Source organism: Leptopilina boulardi, unplaced genomic scaffold (genome assembly GCF_019393585.1).
Source record: "Leptopilina boulardi isolate dan_hultmark-lab unplaced genomic scaffold, ZJU_Lbou_2.1 LbouV2_278, whole genome shotgun sequence".
NCBI lineage: Eukaryota > Metazoa > Arthropoda > Insecta > Hymenoptera > Figitidae > Leptopilina > Leptopilina boulardi.
Window position 1 is genome coordinate 4,096,746 of NW_026137838.1, and position 23,432 is coordinate 4,120,177.

The 23,432-nt window shown below is 27.8% G+C and overlaps 1 protein-coding gene across 2 annotated transcripts in view; it reads left to right on the forward strand.

Annotated features, from left to right (window-relative positions):
- The first annotated feature begins 314 nt into the window (after positions 1–314).
- LOC127281823 (discoidin domain-containing receptor tyrosine kinase B-like) overlaps positions 315–23,432 on the forward strand; it is a 132,228-nt gene continuing 109,110 nt past the window's right edge. Inside the window, exons 1-2 of one of the 2 annotated variants that reach the window (XM_051305751.1) lie at positions 315–701; positions 4,766–5,126. The gene's annotated coding sequence lies outside the window, so the exon portion shown is untranslated. The remainder of the gene's footprint in view (positions 702–4,765; positions 5,127–23,432) is intronic. The other variant, XM_051305752.1, reaches the window with a different exon arrangement.

The window sequence follows — 23,432 nt, forward strand, 5'->3', positions numbered from 1 at the left end:
AAAAAAGTGGAATATGAAAAATAATAAAAATTCCATATCTATATATAAAACTGAAGTGAATGAATGTAAATGCAGTAATGGGAGAATGAACTCGACATGAAAATGTATTTTGACAGTAAAAGATGAAAGGTAAAGGAGTAAGTAAATTTCGACCCCGTGAGGGTGAGTGAGAGAGAGAGAGAGAGAAAGGTTGAAGTTGAAGGAACCGGCAGGTTGTTCTCTCCTCGTGGTGGTTGCCGGTAAAGTTCATCGTGTCGCCGTAGGTCACGATGGCGCTTCGCTGCTCCAATCTTCTTCAGTCAGTCGCGGGACGCTGTGCGGGGTACTCATTGTATTGTCAACTCAGCCCTTTCATGATATCTTCACTTCTCCTTCATTATATTTATCATTATCACAATGAAATTTTTTTCTTCACAAATTTTCATGAATGAAATACTTATTCAAATTGAATGTAAATGACATTTTTTCTTGTTTCGAATCATCATTATTTGCAAAAAAAATTATAATCTCGCAAATATTGTGATTTGTGTTTATTTATTTATTTTTTTGGTTTTTTTTTCATAGAAAAAAAATTTTTGATAAGTGTTACAAAAAAAAAAAACATTCTAGTGATAATAAACTTTCTTTTTTGTGATGAAATTCAATTCAGGATGAAAAACTCTTTTTCAGTGTGAAGATATAAAAAAAGGGAGACAATAATGGTGAGTTTATAAATATTTTTTCCAAACAGAAAAATTATTTATAACTACTTTTATGAATTAGAATGAAAAAAATTAAATGAAATTTATATGAAAATAAATTTATTTGAGATTGAAGTAATAACGTCAATATTGATAATTACATTTCAACTGCACATTTAGATTATAATTTATAATTTTCAAAAAAAAATTGCAAATTTTTCACAATATCGGGAAAAAATTATATGTAAAATGATAATGTTGGTGCATTTTTGTAATGTATCTAATATAAACTGTTAGATAAGAAAAAAAATAATCTAGTTTAACTGGAATTTAGTTTTGAATTTATTTACATATATACTCTTGACAGTCATTTGGAAGTAAATGATATTATTTTTATAAAATAGACGCACGAATTGGAAATAGCGTATATATATATTATACTTGTTGACTTCAGGAAATTGTTAGGAAAAATTTTAATTGACATTTTAGTTAAAACTTGGGACATTAGAGATTTATTAGAGCAAAATGTATGTATACACATTTTTCATTCATGTCCAACCAATTTTCTAATTAACCGTATACAATTTGCGATTAAATTCAAAAGCTAATTTCAAATCAGATATCAAACCTCATTCATTATATATATATATACTTTTCTCACACACATAGACAAACAAATTGACTAACTTCTGTAGAATAATTATTATAATAGATTAAATAATAAATTAAAAAAATTTTTTTTAACAAAAAAGAAATAGAAGAAAAATATGATTATAAATAATTATAATTTAAGGGGATGTGTATAAATATTTGATTTTTATACATATGATGAAAAAAGATGCTCTTAAGAGCAGGTGAATAAATTGATGAACGCGTCGACAGTAACATAAAAACTAAGAAATTTTTAGTTGTATATGACTTGGTGTTCTTTTTCTCTATTGAAAATCTTCCTAGCTCTGTCATTCTCAAAGGCGCATGCGAATTGGGCAAAAGAGAGAAAGAGAGAGAGAGAGAGAGAGATGCCTAACCGTGGAGTACATTCTTATGGTATTACCACCCGTGAAACATTTCTTACACACCCCGCGCTTTCTTGTCCCTTTTACCCCACCCCCAATAGAGCGAGATTTACCCCGATTCCACGTACATTTATTTTTATAATTGTATAAATAATATACAAATTATTTACTATATAATTACTATTTTTTATACTATAATCCTATTTATACTATAGTACTATTTATTTATATAATCTATATTTTTGTCCAAATTTGAAAAAAAAAATAAAATTAAATGCAAAGATGAGACAAGTTTTTGGATGATGTGGAGGAGAACACATATGTATGTATATATATAGGGGACACGTGTATTGCGCAGGTGTATACATAAATACACAGAATACCAAGCGAATTGCTTTTCCATTGATTAACGAAACGACCATTAGTGAAATTAATGGCACGCACGATCAATAGCGCCGCGTTTCGAAACTTGCAAATCTATGAATTAGATAGGAGTTAGGAGTATCTATTCGATCTTGAACAGATTTCTCTGAGATTCGTGTAATAAGAGTAAGAGAGGGGAGGGAGAGAAGTTACGGAAATCCAGTTTGGTAAATGGAGTGGCTCGATACAAGAGAGAGAGCAAGCCGGATTCTAAGGCAGTGGGATGTAATTGATTAGTCAAAGAGATTGGATTTAATTTGTTAGTCGAATTATGTTAATTGCCGCTTCGTGTATTGCTATATTCAGATATTGCGATATTATTTCTTAAATGGCTTATTAATTTGTGATTATATATTTTTAAGTGCGGAGAAAAAAACAGTAGCATTGTATTTAGTATTTGTTTTATGATATTTCGATTGTAATATAATACAATTTAATACAATTTAATACCATACAATACAGAACAATACAATACGGTAGAGTAAAATATAGTATCATACAATGTAGTATAATACAATGCAATACAATACAATACAATAATAGAATACGATAGAGTAAAATATAGTACCATACAATGTTGTATGATACAATACAATATATTACAATATATAGAATACCATACAGTACAATATAATATGATACAGTACAATACTATGTTGTATAATACAATATAGTACATTACAATAATACGTTATGATACTATATGATACAGTACAGAACAATATAATACAATACAATGTACTTCAATATAATATACTAAAATAGGTACGATACAGTGCAGTATAATACAATATAGTACAATACAATGTTATACAGTACACTATAGTGAAATACAGTTCAGTATGATACAATACAATAAAATACAATACGATAAAGTACAATACAATAGAATTAACTAAACGAAATACAATAAAGTATAGTATGATACAATATAGTACAATAAAACACAACAGACTACAATGGAATACAATACAATAAAGTACAGTATAGTACAATCTTATACAATACAATACAATATACTACAATAGGTACGATACAGTACAATACAATACAGTGCAGTATGATACAATACAATAAAATACAATACGATAAAGTACAATACAATAGAATACAATAGAATTAACTAAACGAAATACAATAAAGTATAGTATGATACAATATACTACAATAAAACACAACAGACTACAATGGAATACAATACAATAAAGTACAGTATAGTACAATTTTATACAATACAATACAATATACTACAATAGGTACCATACAGTACAATACAATACAATACAGTTCAGTATGATACAATACAATATGATACATTACACTATAGTAAAATACAGTGCAGTATGATACAATACAATATGATACATTACACTATAGTAAAATACAATTCAGTATGATACAATACAATATAATAGAATATAATAGAATACAATAAATTACAATACAATAAAATACAATATAATACAATATTATACAATACATTAAAATACAATAGATTACAACAGAATACAATACAATAAAGTACAGTATAAGACAATGCGATACTATAGAATACAATGCAGTATAAATATTATACAATAAAATACAATACGATAACGTACAATACAATAGAATACAATAGAATTAACTAAACGAAATACAATAACGTATAGTATGATACAATATAGTACAATACAACACAACAGACTATAATGGAATACAATACAATAAAGTTCAGTATAGTACAATTTTATACAATACAATACAATATACTACAATAGGTACCATACAGTACAATACAATACAGTTCAGTATGATACAGTACAATATGATACATTACACTATAGTAAAATACAGTGCAGTATGATACAATACAATATGATACATTACACTATAGTAAAATACAGTTCAGTATCATACAATACAATATAATAGAACATAATAGAATATAATAGAATACAATAAAGTACAATACAATAAAATACAGTATAATACAATATTATACAATACAATAGAATACTATAGAATACAATAGAATACAATAGAATACAATAGAATAAAATACAATAAAGTGCAGTATTAGACAATGCGATACAATAGAATGCAATGCAGTGTAAATATTATACAATATTATAATTTTTTCAGATCGTTTTTTTGCGTTTGAAACTTTTTCTCACTATTAATAGTAATATTTTTCTAAAAATTAGTGAATATTTCTACTAATTTAAATTGATGAACAAATTCTCACTAATTCAAAATTTGGAGAATATAAATTTTGATCTGAAACCCCCATGGTGTCAGTTCACGTGAAGAGCATTTTCACCAGAAACCATTCTGTAGAAAAGATAACAATAAGAATGGCCCATGTGCGCGCAAAAAAAAAGAAAAAAAAATTTTTTCCTCCTTTTTGTGATTGTCATTTTTTTTTTCCCTACTCTGCCAAATGGTTTCCGTAGAATCTTTTCATCTGGATTCGTCCTGCTGTAATATCAGCCTGTTGCTTATGGTATATGAGAGAGAGAGATTGTTCATCAGGACTTGACTTTTTTTTTTAAACAATCGGAAGAGATTAAAAAAAAAGAATTTTTAGATATTTTATTAAATTTTATTATTATTATTATTTTATTTGGTTGTTATTTTAATATTTCTTTTTCTTTTTTGTTTCAGGAATTTTCGTCAAAATTCTCAATAATCGCGATCGCTTAAATATTTAAAAAAAAATTTTTTTGTTTCTTAATTTAAATTTCGGGAGTGTACGAAATTCTTAAAACCGCGATCGTTGATCAATGAAAAAAGTATATTTTCCAAAAAAAAATATTTTGTTTTCCATAATTATTAGAAACATGTTTTCGGGAGTGGTCGAAATTTTTTAAATCGCGTTCGCTTTAATATTTTAGAAAAACTATTTTTTTTTCCTATAATTATTTAAAAACATGTTTTCGGGAGTGATCGTTTTTTAAATTGTGTGTTTCCAGTACAATCATCCAAAAATATATATAATATATATGATCATCAATTGCTGATTAAGGTTAGAAAAATTTTATTTTAAAAACAAATTTATTGAAAAATATAGGGCAAATTTTACATTTTCTTTGTATGAAAAAAAAAATTCGAAATAATTAAATTCGACTGTTGGTTGAAAAATCGACGAGTCATTTTTTTTTCCATTGGAGGGAAGCTTTATTGATTTTTAAATACAGTTTAAATACTGTTGTTAATGGCTTGACTTTTGATTTGTACGGAAATGCATTATATTTAAATAAAATAAACAAAGTTTTGAATTGTAAAATATGAAAAAAAAATTTATAAAAATAGAATTTCGAATTTTATTATTCAATTTATATAATACGAACATGATTCATCTATTTTAGTGATCCCCGCCTACTTTTTGAGTTGTTCCTTGTACGCTTTGTTTATTTTATAATTATCATGTAGATTCTGTCAGCGAACAATCGACTGGCGCCTGCGGGTTATTTATTTTTTTTTCTTTTATCTTAAATTGAAACCCATTTACATATGAATGATGAATAATATATATATATATATAAAAAAAACATTTAAGATATAATTAATTATAATTAAAATTTAATTTAAACTAAATTTTAACTATAACAAATTTAAAAGTGGAAAAAAATCTCATTTTTCATGTTATACTAAAGTAGATATTTTTCTAAATATACACGGTCAGTAATCTGATGAGGGTTGTAAATTTAACTGCATTTCCCTTAAGAGTAGATATATATTTCCAAGTATAAAATATGTATCGGATAAAGAGAGAGAGAGAGAGAGAGAGAGAGAGAGAGAGAGAGAGAGAGAGAAGGAGAAAGTCGGTCGAGTTGTAAACGATTCTCTGGTACAGTAATATGGCCACGATTCGTTAAACACCCCTTAAAACGGGGGTGAATTTTTCCTTTCGCTAAGGGAGAAAGGTATCTCACGCGAGAGCAAGAGCATTATTCACATACAATGACTTGCTTGTCCTATAGGCGACGATGTCACGCACGCAATTATTTCGCGGATCGGTGGTTCGATAAATATTTTCCTCAAGAATATAATTTTTTCCTCTCATATACGATGTGCAACGTTGATATAACAACTCTTATACAATTTTTAGATGTACATGGAAAAAAAAATTTATTGTGTCAACCACAAATCCAATTCTAGAATAGACAAAAAAAACTGTGCTGTACACAAAAAAATTTTCCATACGCCAAAAATTTTGTTTTGTTCACAATTCTGATTTGTGTATTTCCCAAATTTAGCTATTTTGTGGAGAGTACAACTGCGATTTGTAGATAACACAAATTTTTTTGCTTGTAAAGAAAATGTGTTTAAATATACGAGTCGAAAGGTGACTAGAAATTTTCTAAATATATGTAATTTCACCTGCCGATGACGACCACTCCCTTTATGGGTTATACGGGTCCACTCGAGAGACGAGCTTATAATTATCTCACTGTTAAAAGAATGGCTTTCTCTCACGCATTGCAAAAATTAGTTTATCAGCAGCAATTCATTATGTTATTAATGTTTTTTATAATAACGGGTGAAATTCTAACGCACATCAACCATTTTTTTTTCTCTCTTCGCTTTTTATATATCGCGTGTGTTAACATGAGGGTTGCTATATTTACATCAATTTCAAGAAAATGCCTCTCTTGCTGGCATTTTCTCTAAAGGAGGGGTCGTCGTAATGAAATATTCGTTTCTGCTGAGTAATTCTCTTAGGCATTTGTTATTTTGTAATCAGTACCGGAATTTAGAAATCGAGGTTCCATTTTCCAAAATCACCTTAAAAAATTTTGCTCTTCTAGGTTTAAAATTTCTCAACAAAAATTAGGTTTTTTCATAATTTTTTGATGAGATTTTGAAATTCATTAGTAAAAAGTAAAAATAAATATTTTTTTTATCATCATATCAATTAAATCAGGAAATCAATTGAATAAAAAGACTTTTTTTTGAAAAAAAAAGAAAAATCCTTTTGTTTCCCGATGTAATCGAATTCAAGACAAAAGAAGAGAATACAATTACAAAATTCCACGGATATATATATATATATTGTGTGCTGCTTGAAATGTTTAGAGTTTGCAAGCACGATGACTCGCTATGACGTTTACAATCGTCGTAACTTTTCTACTTGAAAATTGGGTTCGCAAGATTGAAAAGCAAAGCCCGCGAAATCATAAATCGCCGTCGTTATACGATGCCAACGATCTAAAGGAGACTTATTTTACTCGCATTCTTAATGGAAGCTTGGCATGCCATAGCAACGAGAGTATAAGGTCGACCTCAATCCCGCAGGCTGTTGAATCGAGTCGAGAAAGAGAGAGAGAGAAAGAGAGAGTAGCTTCAGATCCTTTCGTTTGAGAGAAAAATCAGGAAAAACCTATATATAATAATGGTTTTCTAAAAGTGAGGAGGGGAAGGTAAAAAAAAAAAAACTGTAATGAAATCTTGTTCCTTCAAGTTTCTATTCAATTCGAGGATATGAAAAATTATAAGAATGTCAGGGCTTTCTTACTTTCTTTGAAAGTACACTATGCATGTGACATTAATCTTTTTCTTTATGGAAAGATGATATTATATTTCCATTTCTATTTAATATTTTCAATATATAGGAATGAAAAAATATTTTTGTACAGTCTATTTTCGTTATTATCACATATTAAAAAACCCAAATGAATTAATGATTCTTTATACACCGCACCATATAATGATAATTGGATAATACTAAAAAGCCATAATAGAAAGTCATTTTGTTGAGAGATCGTTAAACCAATCGAAAAATTGTTCACTCGTAAAAAAAAATTCCCAATCGATTTTCAATTCTGATGGGGTAAAAAAAAAAAATTTACCCTGTGAAATAAAAGAGAAACCTTTTAACGCATCAGCGGCTTTCTAGTGTGGCATTCAGTCATCAAAATTTAATTTGCACTCACGTTTTTTTTTTGCCTTATTTTTATCTGTTGATATCGAAATTACGGAAAAAAATCTATTTGTTTTAAATTAGTTTTACTATAGTAATATCAAAAAAAATTAAAGGAGTAAGACGTCTGACTAAAACGTACTTTTACTACTGATACAAAATGGAGAAATATATATTTTTAAAAATTTTCTTACAACTAGTTTTTACTATACTAATTAGGCTAAATACTTTTACTACTAATAGAAAAATTTTGATTCTTCAAAATAAGTCTGACTGAAACTGACCTTTACTACTTATATAGAAAATTATATTTTTTTCTTGTCTGATTAAAACGTACTTTTACTACTGATAAAAAATAGAGAAATACTTTTTAAAATTTTCTTACTACTATTTTTTACTATACTAATTAGGCATTTGGTCTGACTAAAAATACTTTTACTACTAATACAAAAATTATGCTTCAAAATAAGTCTGATAGAAACTGACCTTTACTACTGATATAGAAAATTACAATTTTTTTCTTGTCTGACTAAAACGTAGTTTTACTACTAATACAAAAATTACAAATATTTTACCTATTCTCTTATACCTTTTTTGTACTAATTCCAAATTAGAACCATTTAGTCTGACTAAAATACACTTTTACTACTAATAACAAAATTTTAAGATTCTTAAGTAAGTCTGACAGTAACTGACTTTTACTACTGACAAAAATTACAAATATTTTAAACGTTGTCTTACAAATTCTTTTCACTATACTAATTGCAAATTAGTACCATTTAGTCTGACTAAAATATACTTTTACTACTAATACAAAAATTTTTATGCCTCAAAATAAGTCTGACAGAAACTGACCTTTACTCTTTATATAGAAAATTACATATTTTTTTCTTGTCTGATTAAAACGTTCTTTTACTACTGATAAAAAATAAAGAAATACTTTTTAAAATTTTCTTACAACTATTTTTTACTATACTAATTAGGCATTTAGTCGGACTAAAAAATACTTTTACTACTAATACAAAAATGTTGATGCTTTAAAATAAGTCTGACAGAAACTGACCTTTACTACTAATATAGAAAATTACACTTTTTTCTTGTCTGACTAAAACCTAGTTTTACTACTAATACAAAAATTACAAATATTTTACCTATTCTCTTATATACCTTTTTTGTACTAATTCCAAATTAGAACCATTTAGTCTGACTAAAATATACTTTTACTACTAATAACAAAATTTTAAGATTCTTAAGTAAGTCTGACAGTAACTGACTTTTACTACTGACAAAAATTACAAATATTTTAAACGTTGTCTTTCAAATTCTTTTCACTATACTAATTCCAAATTAGTACCATTTAGTCTGACTAAAATATACTTTTACTACTAATACAAAAATTCAAAGATACACTGAAAAAAAAAATTTATTTGATTCAAATACCGGTGTATTTGGTTATTATCAAATAAATATTTACTTGAATCAAATATTTCAGTATTTGAAGCAAATACCATTTATTTGATTCAAATAAGAAATATTTGATTCAAGTAAATATTTATTTGATAATAACCAAATACACCGGTATTTGAATCAAATAAATTTTTTTTTCACTGTATTAAGTAAGTCTGACAGAAACTGACCTTTACTACTGATTACAAACAATTTTTAAAAGTTCTCCTCTATTTTTAAACTACTTATTAAAAATTACATGAATTAAAAATATTTATATATTTTCCGACAAAAATCGTCTTCATTTAAAATAATATGCAATAAAAAATAAAAAATATTTCTATTTTCTCGATATAAGCCTAACAGCTTATAATATCCCCCTCAAGATGATGGTCTTGTCATCTACTGCGCTTCGTTTAACAGCGTGTGACCTGAAATAGCGTTTATATAAGCTTGCCTCGAATGAAGTAGTTGAACGTGCGGGCGAATGTTCATAGGGATTACCAGGCTCAAAGAGATAAACCGACCGACACGCGAAACTGCCCGCAATACTCGCTATAATTACTTACTTACAAATAATAATCGCAGAACAGGTGCACCATTTACAGACAGCAATTAGTATACTCGAGTCGACAGCAAAAAAGAAAAAAAATATGCACAAAAAAAAAAAAATATTAAAATATTTTCCACCCACGGGGGACTTAAATGTAGTCTCATTAATTATATCTTTCCATCAAGTTATGAACTTTAAAATGAAATATAAACAAAAAATTTATTTTTCTTTACTAATTATTATTTTTATTATATTTTTAATTTATTTTCATTTCATTTTTATTTTATTCAATAAAAATCTTCTATTATATTAAGTTAACAAATTTCGAAAAACGACACCGACCCCTCGACCTCGACACCGTCCTTGAAAAATCTATTTTCAATTATTTTCAAATAAATCAAAATACTTTGCATATATGCTTTTAGAAAATCTTACAAACTATTTTTATGTAACATCTTTTTTCAATTTTAACCCGAAAAAGGGTTATTTTTCAATTTTAACCCGAAAAAGGGTTATTTTGCAATTTTATCTCGAAAAAGGGTTATTTTGCAATTTTTTAAGAATTTTTTGATTTTTTCAATTTTTTATTATTTATTGTTGTTTTTTCAATTTTTAGTTAGTAACCTATAATATTGTGTCTAATTTTAAGTGTCATTAAAATCAAATGTTTTTAACTTAATAATTTTAACATTTCTTAATTTAAAACGAAACATCTTCTATTATATTAAGTTAACAAATTTCGAAAAACGACACCGACCCCGTGACCTCGACACCGTCCTTGAAAAATCTATTTTCAATTATTTTCAAATAAATCAAAATACTTTGCATATATGCTTTTAGAAAATCTTACAAATTATTTTTATGTAACATGTTTTTTCAGTTTTAAGATAAATTTTATACAATATTAATAAGATATTAATTTAAAACATAAATTATATATATAATATACATAAACTACAATAAGTAAACAACAATAAGTACAATTTTAACCTAGCGAGCGAGGAATACATCGCTAGTAAGTTAATAATTTTCTTTTGTTTTATTTTTAGAAACTTATTTTGAACACCAGGACTAAAAACTTAATATTAAAAATTTATAATAAATTCAATTTGTTAATTATAGTGATCCGTTTTGAGATTTTCTGATCCAATAACACTTTTTTTTCATGTTACGATAACTATAATCGTGAATTTTTTTTAGCGATAAAGAAAATAGCATTGTTTACGCGTTGACGATATATGAAAAAAAAATAAAGATAAAAACCAAAGAGTGCAATGACCTTTTCGAAAAATATTTCCTAACCTACATACATATATAAAAACCTTTGGAATCCCCTTTGGCGTCATGGATATATATATATATATATATATTGTATTTGAATGTGTGTGTGTGTGAGAGAGAGAGTGCAAACAGGAAGCGATGTGCGATGTGCAACCGGCTGGTAGGTGAACACTATCTGTTTAAATGGGGGTGTGAGAAGATTCCAACAGTCCAAACATTTGCTCAAGACCATCCTCGAATGCAATGTTCTAAAAGGTAACAATATTGGCAAATCGAACAATATTAATGAGGCTAACTACAATATACTCGATGCCTATAGGAGTTTCAAATACCCTTTAAAATCTTATCTTCTAACTAGATCGACTCAATAAACAATATATATCCACTTTTGTCTCCTATCCCCTTGTTTCATACTTCCGATATTGTTGAAACTTTCTTATCGTTATGTACAAAAGACTATTTCACATTAAATATAATGTTGATATTGAAAATAATTTTATCCTTATTTTATTTTTAGCAAAAAAAATTTTCTTTTTGTAAAAAACAATTTTAATTTTGTAAATATAAATTTATTTTCACAAAAAGAATTTTATTTTTGTAGAAATAATTTTATTTTATATTTGAAATTGTCTGGGAATATTTTAAAAGAGGTTATTGTTAGAGTATTATAAAATAATGGTTATAAACCATTAAATTGGAAAATTGTAGAATATATAAGGTCATAGAGAGGTGATTCTTCAATAAATGTACATTGTCATGGCTTTCGAGTAATGGCTCTTTCATATATATATATATATATATATGTATAAAGGTCCTTTCGTCCGATAAGTTATGAAGTACGTATGTACTATCCTTATAGTAATGGTTGGAATAAAGGACAACAGTTAAACGCCGATTCTCGCCGAGTATTTCAAAATGCGCGCAAAACAAGAGAAACAACAGTAGTTTAGAGAATTTACGATATTTCCGACACGTAAACGTTTGTCTAAAGTACCTCCTGTATGATGACAATATTAGCATTTTGATGATACAAAAATGATGTATCAAAATTTATACTCTAGTTTTTTTTAAAAATTAATGTGTAATTAAAATTGATTTTAGAAATTTTTGTAAAAGTTTAAGGAAAATTTTAGGGGTATCCTAATTTTCCCGGAAAGAAATAATACCATTAGAAGGTTCCTATAAATGCTGTTAGGGAGGCAGAAAATAGAAATTGAAATAAAAATAGTTATTAGTAATAAAAGGATTCGAATAGAATGAGCAGTTTTTTACCTAACGCTCTGCGTTGGGTAGAGAGTAAAGAGTGGGGAGACGAAAGAGATAAGTATAAATTTTTCCTTTTCTCTCTTATTGTCCCCACTCCTTAGACTTATTTTCTATGATTACGTGGTGGGGGAGAAGAGAACGTAATTGGCCAGAAGGCGGAGCGTAACTCACAGTGAGAGAGACGTTACATCGTTTCTCTTACACTATCATCTCTTTCTCTTCTCTGACTCTCTAGTTGCTTATTTTCAGCCGCAACGGTTTATGAGGCTAATTCTTCCAAGTCTAAACCACCACCCTCCAGTGGTCTTCGATGACGCGATCCTCGCTAAAATTTTCCCTCCGTACTTCATTAATCACCATCTCTTCCACCTTTACCTATTACATCCCAGCTTAATTAAAAGACCGGAAATCATATTTTGGAATAAATTCCCCTCCTCAATTATAAATCACTTATCGAGAAAGCCCAAGTAATTAACTTTATAGTAGCAAATTTTTTTTTTTACTTTTTTTTCCGTTTCGTCTCTACTAAATTTGAAGAAATTCTTTATTAAATATTAATTAATAATTCTTTATTAAAGAATATTGATTAATATTTCACCTACGATTAATTATTGATTAATAATTTTTTAGATTGAATTTTAATTTTTAATCTTTTACTAAAGATTATTTTTTAATTAATAATTCTTTATTGAGATTTCGTCTCCAATTTTAAAAAATTATTTATTCAAAATTAATTATTGATAAATAATTCTTTATTAAAGATTAATTATTGATTAATAATTCATTATTGAAGATTAATTATTAGTTTATAATTCTCTATTAAATATTAATTTGTTGATTAAAAATTCTTTATTTGAAAATAACCAATAATTCTTTATTAAAAAATAATTATTCATTACTAATTCTTTATTAAAGATTAATTATTGATTATTAATTTTTTATTAGAGATTAAATACTCTAAATTAATAATTCCAGGCCTCGGATTATACGACTTTTTCGACTATTTTCGACTTTTTTCCAAAAATACAACTTTTTTCGACTTATTTTAATAAAATGCGACTATTTCGACTTTTTTTTTCATTTTTTAAACAAATTTTTAAATAAAATATATTTTTTTAGTATCAAAAGCAGATCTTCTTTAGATCTTCTTTATTTCAATTATTTAACAAATTTTTAACTAATATTCTTCACTAAATTAATTATTTTTAATAATTTTAATGAAATTCATCACAAATTCAATTATTTCAAATTATTTTTCAATTAAAATTTTTATGAAATCAAAGAAAATTCAATTATTTTCAAAATTTTCAATTCAAAATCAACTAAAATTCAATTATTTTCCAAATTTTCAATTTCAAATCAAATAAAATTTAATTATTTTCAAAATTTTCAATTCAAAATCAACTAAAATTCAATTATTCTCAAAAATTTTAATGCAAAATTAATTATTATCAAAATTTTCAATCAAAAATCAACTAAAATTGAATTATTATCCAAAATTTCAATTATAATTCAATTATTTTCAAAAATTTGAATTTAAAAACTTCTAAAATTTAATTATTTCTAAAATTTTCCATCGATAATTTTTTAAAATTTAACAATTTCAATTATAACTCTAAGGAAATTCAATTTTTTAAAACTATTTTTATAATATTCTTTGAAAATTCAACTATCTGAAACCATTTTTTCGACTTTTTTTGGAATATAAATCGACTAAAACGATTTTTTTTGTGCCTTTAAGTCGATTCGAGGCCTGTAATTCTTTATTAAATAATAATTATTGACTAATAATTTTTTTTATTAAATCAAAATTAATTAATTGTTAAAGAGACGTAAAAATAAATTTCCAAAAAATAGTTTAAAGTGAAAAATATTTAATAAACATTATAAAATAGTGTGAATGTTGGATGACAGTGAGAAGGAAGATGATACAGCATGAAAGGGAATAGAATGATAGAGAGAGAGTGAGAGAGAAAGAGAGAAAGGGGACAAAGCCGAGATGAGGTTACGCTAGCCAACCCCCGGTAACAAATTGTTTATTGCCACATGCTCGACTCTCACACCGAACCCCTTGGTCCATGTCTGCCAACAACAACCTATTCTACGTGAATCTCTCTTTCTCTCTTTTTTTTCCACCCGACTATGTTTCGTTATAGGCTTTACTATACACCTATTCCCTCCCCTCAGTACTCTTTCTTTGTATTCAGAGCAACGCATCAAATATATATATATATATATATATATATATATATACAGGGGGAAAACATTTACCAAGAAGAGATCACTTTTATTACACTAGTGGCTATGCGTAAAACAGACATTTCGAAAAGGTGGTAGTGATGCAACGTACCAGACAAACGTATGGCTGTCTTGCAAAATCCCTCTGTGTGCACGAATCCTCGAAACTTATGGGATTCTAGAATATATGTATGGATCAACCAGGATACTTTCCACCATAAGACTGGCTTAGTTTACGTCACTTCGACCTGAAAAACAATCGTTTCAAGTCCATAAATCCATTTTGCCTTTTTTCTCAATTTTCAAAAAATGTACACAGAAAAAATGTGGTGGATAAATTTTGTTTGCGGGTAATTTTAACCAATGCGCCCTGAAGTAGTATTATAAAATTTTTTTGCAGTTAATTTTTATAACCCTTGTAGAAATTTTGAAAGGGCTCTGGTAGGGGAAAGCTTCAAATCCGCATGAAACAGGGAATAGGGGCCCGACCAGGGCCTGGTTTGGCCCCCCCACTTGCAAAGATTCCCCGGAAAGTGCCCCCTGGAGGTTCTATCAGAATTCCGCCGGAACTTTCAACGTAATTCCGTCGGAATTCCATCGGAGATCCAAAAAATTTCCGATGGGATTCCGACGGAATTCCGACGGAATTAGAACTCTAAAAATATTGAAAAAAATTAATCGTAATTCCGTTAGAATTCCGTCGGAATCCCATCGGAAATTCTTTGAAACTCCGATAGAATTCCGACGGAATTACGTTGGAAGTTCCGGCGGAATTAAAAACAAGGAACAGGGCCCACTTGGAAAGATTCCCCGAAAAGTGCCCCCTGCAGGTTCTATCAGAATTCCGCCGGAACTTCCAACGTAATTCCGTCGGAATTCCATAGGAATTCCAAAGAATTTCCGATGAGATTCCGACGGAATTCCGACGGAATTAGAACTCTAAAAATTTTGAAAAAAAAATTAATCGTAATTCCGTTAGAATTCCGTCGGAATCCCATCGGAAATTCTTTGGAACTCCGATGGAATTACGTTGGAAGTTCCGGCGGAATTCAGATAGAACCTCCAGGGGGCACTTTCCGGGGAAAGTTCCTTGTTCCTGTTCCTTGTTTCAACCAAGTCAGGACCAGGTTGGCAAATTTTTGCACGGATAGCGATTTGGGGATAAAAGTTCTACTTTTTTTTGGCATCTGTTATTAAAAAAAAAAGTTTTGCTAATATAATTTATTTAAAAGTTCATAATCAATAATTTTTGATTATAGTAGAGAAAGAAATTCATTTCCCCTCCATACTTTGAAAATGATTAATAGCAAAACCGTTTATAGCACATTTGTATATTTATATACGCGCATGTACTTTTAACTATTAAAATCAACTTCTAGCAGAAATGTGCATATCATAAAACGGAGGACATTAAAATGCAATGGGGTAGTAAAACCAATCGTGAACTGAGCGCATTACAATATCCCATTGGGCTCATATATATATATATACATATATATATATATATATATATATGTGTATGTAGTTTGTGTGTGGTTGACACGCATGCCGTTTTCGGGTCAATTTAAACCGGAAACGCATTTCTCTCCACGCGAAACACCTTCTCTTGATGCATATTGTGCAAGCAATGGGCGCACAAAAGCTACTTGGTCGAAATACAAACCGATCGCCTTGTTCGTTCATCCGCGCATTTTCGAGACAAAATGACCCAACGCCCGTACTACTACCTCGGCTTACTCGCGTGTAATCCCATGGTGGGTTTATAGGCCACATTTCCCTCGATATATATATGTCCATCCGGTTTATAGCATACACATACATGCACTCTCTCTCTCTCTCTCTCTTTCTCCTCTCTCTCTTCTCTCTCTTGTCCTGTTAATTAAAATTTCCTACTGGTCGACACTAAAATTGACAATTTGACCAGAAACCTCTATACTGTACCCTTGCGATTTTCATTTATTGCTTTATACACATTTTCAATTAATTTTGTCGCAATTAAAAATTATTTTTTTTCGCAGTGTAAATAAATTATTGAGGTGTTTTTTTTGGAATAATTTGATGGAAAAATGTAATTAAAAATTTAACGAGTAGGAAATATAAACGTTTTGAATTTTAGTATTAGTGGTAACGGTTGGTTCGAGTCAGACGAGGATTGAAATTGTAATTTTTATTACAGTAGTAAAATATAATTTAGAGAATTCATTTTTTTCACAATTTTTTAAATTAGTAGCTGATGGAAATTTTAGTTGGACGATATAAAAATTAATTTTATTTAATTAGGAAATTAGTCGTACGAGTCAATTTTAGCCAGACGATATAAAAATAAAGTTTAATTAAGAAATTAGTAGTACAAGTCAATTTTAGTCAGACGGCATAAGGTTATTTATAATTAATTAGGGAATTAGTCAATTTCAGTCATACAATAATTACTGCCTTCCAAAGTAAAAAAGTATATAATTAACAATAAAAACATTGTTGTTTACGGCTTTTTTACTTTGGACTATTGAAACCCTTTGAATTTTTGTACTAGTAGTAAATGTCAGTTATAGTCAGACAAGAATTGGAATTCTAGCAATTTTAATTAAAGTAGTAAAAGTATATTTAAATCAGACAGATTTTAATGGTTTAATTTTTTACAATTTTTTTAATCAGTAGTTAAAGGAAATTTTAGTCAGACGGCATTAGAATTAATTTAGGAATTAGTAGTACAAGTCAGACAACAATTAAATTTTTTTAAATTTGCATACTAGTAGTAAAAGTCAGACATAGTCAGACAAGGATTGAAATTCTTACAATTCTCATTTCAGTAGTAAAAGTATATTTTAGTCAGACTTTATGTTCCTAAATTTGGTACGAGTAGTAAAAGTCAGTTGTAGTCAAACGTAAATTGTAATTTTACTACGAGTAGTAAAAGTATATTTTCATCAGACCAGTGTAGCATAAATGCTTCTAAATATGCTATTAGTAGTAAAAGCCATTTATACCCAGACAATTAAAATTATTTTAAATTTTACCTTAGTAGTAAAAATATATTTTGGTCAGACATAAATGCTTGGGTTAAAATTCTTCAGTAAATTTTTTTACAAGTAGTAAAAATCATTTGCGGTCAGACAAAGTTGTAAACTAACATCAGTAGTTAAATTAACTTACTCTCTATAATTTTATAATTTGCCCATCGAATGAAATCTAAAACCTCAAAAAATTTTCCTTTACTTTTTTTCTCAGTATAGTAAAAATTAAAATAAAATAGAAATTTCTCCTTTCTTATCAAATCCTATAAAATTAATGAAAACAGGCAACAGAAAATCAATGTATATACAACAAAAGAGAAAATATAACTAAAACTCTTTGTCTGATTTTTCTCGGTAAATAACAATTCACGAAACGAATAAAATCCAAGTTAAATATGTAACTTACTTTGATAAGTGTTTGAAGAAAGAATCTCGAGTCTCTTCTGTTTGCGTATTCTTAGAATTGAAAAACCTTTTTCCCCATTTGCAATCTGTCGCTTTTCCCATTGAGGCCACTGTTTTGTGAGTAACATTAATTACGGTTATATACATATATATATATATATATATATATATATATATATATATATGCGTATATACAGTACAAAAGGCGTGGCCAGAAGTTTTTGCCGAGTCTATCAAATGCAAGAACGAGTTAATTAAATTCTCCCCGCGCGTGAGTCGCGCAAAGGACTCGCGCGCGGTATACAATATACTGGCAGAACGTCGGTGCTTGTTAATTAGGCATCCAATGAATAGCACTACATTCATCTGAAAACACTCAAGTCAGCGTCACGGGTAACATCAGTCGTTTACGAGTTTGTGATTTTCATCGACCATTTCCACACGAGTTTCCTCTGCGTTTTCATAATGTCAACTTCATATATATATATACATATACCCGCAGAATCAGAAGAAATTGTTTCTGACATACCACACACACACACACACATATATTGCTTGTTAATTAAACGACATTGGGCAATTTAATGTTGTCTTTGAAGTCACAAGCAAGACTTAAATTGTTTGCTGATTTTACAGATTTAGACATATGACATTTTAAGAAACTGGAAATATTATTTAGATACGTTCAAATTAATCATACGTATTGTATTTCAAATATGGTAGAATTTACGATTTGAATTGTAGAATTTACAATTTAAGCTGTAAAATTTACAATTTAAACTGTAGAATTTACAATTTAAACTGTAGAATTTACAATTTGAACTGTAGAATTTACAATTTAAACTGTAGAATTTACAATTTGAATTGTAGAATTTACAATTTAAACTGTAGAATTTACAATTTGAACTGTAGAATTTACAAATTGAATTGTAAAATTTTCAATATCTAGTTTGGAAATATGACAAATTTTTATTTTTTTTCAATTACAATCAATAAATATCATAGTTTAGCCATTCTACCGTAATTTACGACTGTTTGTTGAAATAGTTCATGAACTAATATTTGATCGATAAAATACCAAGTTATATGGAAGAACTCGTAAAAGTGGTCGTTTGTTTTTTTGTCAAATTTTCATCTTTATTTCTCTCTTATTTTATTTTAATGGAGGTAATATTTATTAAAGTTGCCATCAAATGGAAAATATGAACTATTGTTATCTTTAGATGTGATATAAAAATATTTATCTTTTGTATCATTTTTTAATTTTTGTAAAATTAATGAAAATATTAAAGTACTTTTATAATATTGTCTGACTAAAAAGGACATTACCACCTTATTACTTTACAATAATTTAAACCAACGTCTGACTTTAATTTTCATTTACTACTGATAAAAAAATTTAAGTTTTTGGAACTTGTTATTTATTTGCTACTAATACAAAAATGTAAACTTACCTCTACTACTATATTCACCATTTAAGGAATTTAAAGCTTGGCTGACTACAACTGACTTTTACTACTTAGAAAAAAGTTAATTTACAAGAAACTAAATTGAAGTCTAACTAAAATTTTTATTTTCCACTGCCACTAAAATTAGAATTTTTGACGTCTGACTACAACTGACTTTTACTACTTTAATCAAATTAAAAACCATTTAGTTTCGTCTGACTACAACTGACCTTTACTACTTAAGTCAAATTAAAAACCATTTAGTTTCGTCTGACTACAACTGACTTCTACTACTTAAGTCAAATTAAAAACCATTTAGTTTCGTTCGGGTTAAAAATGACTTCTACTACTCATACAAAAAATTTAATTCCTTGTCTGGTTGTTATTGTCTTTTACTACTAAATCCAAATAAACGAATAAAATACATCCTCCAGGAAACAAAAATAATTCATGATTGTATTCAATATATATATATATATATATATATATATAACAATTGTTAAAAATAAAAGTTACTGTACACATATATTGTTTATTGACAGTAATGCTCGTGAAAATGATGCCATTAGAAAGGATATGATGGGTTCGCTCTATCGTACAACAACGTATCATTTTGACCACATTGATAATGAGTCTCGAGTGTCACAATATACGTTATGTACTCCACTAGAGGTCATATATAATTATTACACCAGTGGTTAGAGTTATGGCGACTATATTCGATGATCATCCAACGCGTTGGATAATCATCAAATGAAACGCGACTGCTTGTCAATATCAATACACCGGGCACCACCTCCTCGCTAAATTCAGTGACCATCGGGTGCGGGTCACACAAATATTATATATAATATAATATAATTTATTTAAGCTTCACAAAAGAGGTTCATATCGTATTATCATTATTATATAATTATTATATATATATATATATATATATATTTATATATAATTCTTGTCAGTGTAGGCGAAAGCCAAAAAGTTGCTGTAATCAGTTTCGGACTTTATTATATATATGTAATATATATTATTATTATTATTATTATTATTATTATTATTACTATTATTATATAATAGAAGTTAATTTTCATAAAATTGATTTTCCGTGTTTTTTTTATCTCTTAGAAAAAAAAATTGTAGTGCACAGAATGTAATCGACGCTGCATTGTATTTTTTTCTAAAAAATTTATCTCGAGAAGTATATTAACTTGGTTTCAGTGTAGTAATTATCCACTTATCGTTAGTTTGCCAATTCTTTTAGGATTTGTTCTAGAAAAATTGTTTTTTTTTTCATTTTTCTTTTTTAATTCTGAAAATGAATTCTTTTTTTACTCTATTTTCAATTTTTTTTCTGACCTGTATTTTTTTATATTAATTCATTTATAAAGAAAGTTACCCTTAATAGTCGAGCAAACAAAGAATGCTAATTTTATGAAAATAAATTTTTGAAAAAAGAAAATAATACACTTCCTGGTTTCAGGACATTATAATATATATATAGTGAAAGAGAAAAAAGGATCAAAATTTGCGATATGGAAGTTGGAACTGTAGGCTGTGGAGAATTTACATAACGAGATTATTTCATTTTCTTTTGCGAATGGAGCTGTTAAAATTTTATGTTAATGAGAGAATTGTGAAAGAGGTGTGTGCGATCTGAATGTTTGAATATTATGATATATAGTTGATCTCTAGTTACATTTACGATTTCTTTATATACATCTTTCTTGAACATAAATCCCCTTAATATGATTCCAAGTGTAAATTGATTAAGTGCTCGCGTGTAACAGGCTTCGGTCAACATCTAATTGGTTGTCTGCCAGCTCGAATACATAGAATCTTTTGTTGTTTGCTTTGAAATAAATAGTAAACCAAAGTCAATGATCGTAAATTTATATTCTAGTTATTATTTTCATTTATATTCAATTTTATTTTCGATTCTTTTTTTTATTTTATTTTAATTTTAATTTCAATTTTAATTTTAATTTCAATTTTAATTTTAATTTATTTTTTTGATTTGTTGTTTTTATTTATTTTTTTTATGCGTTTTAAAATACAGGAAGAGAAATAGTGATCTTACCTGCAATATACAAAAGAAAAATGTTCCTCTGTGTGGGAGATTAATAATTTAAAGATCCGAACAAAGCACGACATTTGATGCTTCAAGACGTTTGGGTCTCTGTCCGTGACTCCTATTTCCTTTTTTTCTATTCTCTTTCTAAATTTTTCAGTCCTTTCACTATTAATCCTAAATAAATTCCAAATTTTCCAAAAAAATTTAGTTTTTTTTCAAAAAATTAATTTAACATTCGAAAGTAAATTCTTCTTTATCTTTTCATTGCTTATTTTCGAAACTTATTGAAAATTATTTCGCAAGCGAACACAAAAATTGAAACACCAAATCCCATTTCCATCAGGAGGAATAGAACATTATTGATATTATTGACATTGCTGTTATCATCATCATCATCATCATCATCAGATGAATCTTGTTCACTTTTTGTAGAAACATGTCTTGGTGAAATAATAGCATCGCTAAAATCAATCCATTTTGATTGTAATCCAACTTCCATAAAACGACCAACATATTTATTGAAACGTTCACAATACGGTGAATTATCTTCCAACAATGAGATATGTACCGTTTGCCAAAATGATTCATCTAAAAATCTTACAAAATGTTTACCAACTTTTGCCTCCAGTAAACTTAATAATTCCACTTTTTCCGATGATCTAATTAAACACGCATATTTTTTACTCGCAATTTGATTTAAACATTCGTAAACGACATTTGAATTTAAAATACTGTCATCAAGAATATCATTTAAAACACCGTGATTATAAGTTTGAATGAATTTAATAATATTTGGATCAGCGATAAGTTTCAATTTAGAATTATAAAGATCCTCAAGGGTATTTATTAAATATTCCGATTCTGTTTTAAATTGAACAGCAGTGAATCCAGCCATTATTGCCGATGCATAGAGAATACCTGTTAATTGTACCCAACCGAAAATAATTTGTTCATTAAATTCAGTAATAATATTATTATTCGATGGATCTTGAAGAACAAGTAGAAGAATATTGAGAAATTGCCAATAACCACGTTTCAAATAGTGGAATATTATCCAAAGTAACAAAGTCAATAGAAAAATTAATAATGATGTGTATATAAGTAACATTTTACCAACAACAACGACAATTTTATCTTTACGTATAATTGGTACTAGTGCAATAAATGTTTCAATACCAAAAATAATATCATCGTGAACTTCATTTTCAATACATGATACAATTGTTGCTGTATTCACTAGAAGATAATTAATTTCATGATTTTCGACTTTTTTTAAAATACCAGTTAGTTGATTTCTATCACAATTAAATTTTCCAATACTCTCCTCTTTTGATGGTAAAATATTTAAAGTAAAATTCATTAATTCAGATAAAGTCTTAGCAGTTGCTATACTCCATCCAAAATATTCAATTGGATGATACGTTGAATTGCGTTTAACATGAACAGTAGGTGGACGATTATATAAACCTCCATTCAATTTATAACCATGTAGATTTATCAATTTATCAGGAAACCAATCAAATTTTCTCTCATAGGCAAATTTGATAATAATATTTTCAAATGGATTAAAATAATTAATGAATGAAATTCTCATTTCATTATCAGTGAATAATTTTTGTTTTTCAATTATTTCAATTATTGTCACATCTAAAAATCGTTCTTTCCATGTCCAATATAAAAATTCAGTGA